The following is a 2,646-nucleotide window of genomic DNA, read 5'->3' on the forward strand; positions in this document are numbered from 1 at the left end:
TTCCACAATATAACTCTTAAATTGCTTTCGTTTTCAAGCCCCAGAAAAAAGGAAGTACATTTTTCTCCCTCCAAAGCATACTGTGCCTTACTCCTAACAATAGCACCTAAACATTTCTTTTTTCATAAAACCCTAGCTCTGCATGGATTTTCAAATAGTTCACTACATCATAGTCTGGATCAGCATCGGCCTTTTCAAGTTCATGTAACATCCTATTTCTAAGCATTTTTTCTTTCAACTTATCTACACGGTTACGATTTTTGGAATACCTAATACTCCTGTTTTTTACTTTAACCTTCACTTCCTCCCACCATAAACACACATTCTCTTTTAACAGTACATTAGACATTTCACCTTCGATACATTCAACAATTTCCTTTATATAACTTTCCTCCTTTAACAGACTGGCATTTAAACACCAGACACCTCCCCCTCTCATCTCCACAGCAAAACCTATCTGAAATGACATTACTGCATGATCACTGTATGCTGTAAAGTTATATGACATCTTCTGAACCTGCTGTATCACATCTTCTTTTACTAAACATAAATCAATTCTGCTTTGTTTTAGTTCATTTAACACCACCTGCCTTCTCGAAAACACTCTTCTATTTAAATTTTCAGCCCTCCATATATCTACAAGATTCTCATTTTTCATTAATTCCCATAAAGCATTTCTAGACGAATCATGTCTGAAGCTATCACATCTCGCGACATCCATTCTAGTGCACTTCACGTTAAAATCTCCTACCAGTATACAATTTTCTGAACACAGTGTTCTTAGGTTATTAAACATATCTCTCCTTTCCGATTCAATATTCGAAGCATAAACGTTAATTAAACGAAAAATGACATTTTGCACTTCAAACTCAATAACAATAAGTCTGCCCTGATTATCTGCATATACCTGTTTGACATTTTGAACCACATCATTTTTAACCAAAATAGCCACTCCACATGTTTTTTCACTTCCATGACTACAAAATATTAGCTCAGACCATTTGCTCTTAATCTCTAACATTTTGGAGTCTGTCCAATTAGTCTCTTGAAAACACCACATGTCAGCTTTCACAGACACCAAAACCTGCTCCAATTTGTTCATATTTCTCAGACTGTTCCCATTTAGTGATGCAACTTTAACCATTGTTAATGTATGTAGAAATATAGTCAAAGAAAAACACGTCATTTCAAAATAGACTTTTTCTTTTTACCAGATCCCATCACCTCCCTAGTTTTCGTCAATGATCTCTTATTTCTAGAAAACAACTGAAAATCCTCACTATCTATTTCTTCGTCCGACTCATGACTTGGACTTATGAGAGGAGCAACATTCAAGCCTTTTGTAAAATGTGCTTTAACCGTGCCATCAACTCCAGTGGACCCAGCCCTCTCTTTGGTGTTATTTTCACACAGGCTTAAAGCAGGTTCAGGCACCTGAGAAGCACCTTGCACCATCTCTACCTGTGTATCTAATTCACCAATCCTGTGCTGCTGTTCCACAGTGTCAGCAGCAGAGACCAAGACTGCGTCTCGAGTACTGCCAGAAGGAATTACAACCTCTCCAAGCACATCTATAGTTGTCTCTGCAATAACTTGCGACACACTTTCCATATCACTCTCTTCCCCTCTCTCCATAGCCACACTCTCGTCATCTTCTTCAGTAATGAGGTCCATTGTTTGCAGAAATAAGACATCACTCACCTTCTTACATTTACATCTGCCCTTAGGTCTGTCACACCTTCTACACATATCACCAATGTTTGAACATTCCCTGGCATAATGCCCTTGTTCACCACATTTATGACATATAAATTCTGGACATTCTTTAAGTATGTGTCCCGGTTGAATACAAAGTCTACATACCTTAACTTGGTTATCGTGGATCACTCGGAAATATTCAAATCCCTCTACTGTATTGAACTTTGTTGAGTAAGGCAATGATTGCACACTGTCCGTAAACTTCACTTTACAAAATCTCGTCCCATCCACAATGTCCGTTCCTGGCCACATCCTCCTCTTGATTGGTGTTGTCGCATTCACTTTCCATCCATCTAATTTCTCATATATTTCCTCGTCCGTAATATATGCCGGCAAGTTCAAAAAGGACACCACAAGTTCATCGTTCCCCAGTTCTTTCGCCATGACTTGACAGCTCTTTATTTTTAGCCCGTCTATTAGTTTTTCTTTACCCCTCTCATGTGACATGGTTATTTCGTACTTATTTCTGTCTTTCGTTCTACATCCCAAAATCGTTACGCATACTTCTTTGATTCCTCTCAGCAATTCCATCGTTGTTATTTTTTCTTCACCAATAACTTCCACGTTCACCGTCAGTACTTTCTCATATTTTCTTCTCCTCAACTCTTCATTCGACGCTGTTTTTTCTCCGTTGTCCATTCTCGTTGTTGTTGTTATTCTTGATGTCGAAGCCATTGAATCCATCTGGTTATTTTACGTAGAATCCCCCAAACAGCTCACGCCGTTGGGGGATTAAAACGCAACTATTTACAATGAACTACACTCCCAACACAAACTCCTTCACTTAAAGTATATGATTAAACAAAAACAAAAACAACTTTTTTCTCTCCAAACAATTCAAACACCTGCTGCTCACTCACTTCCTGAAACTTCCAAAAGGGGCGTACT

Source organism: Oncorhynchus gorbuscha, unplaced genomic scaffold, assembly GCF_021184085.1.
Source record: "Oncorhynchus gorbuscha isolate QuinsamMale2020 ecotype Even-year unplaced genomic scaffold, OgorEven_v1.0 Un_scaffold_2967, whole genome shotgun sequence".
Classification (NCBI taxonomy): Eukaryota; Metazoa; Chordata; class Actinopteri; order Salmoniformes; family Salmonidae; genus Oncorhynchus; species Oncorhynchus gorbuscha.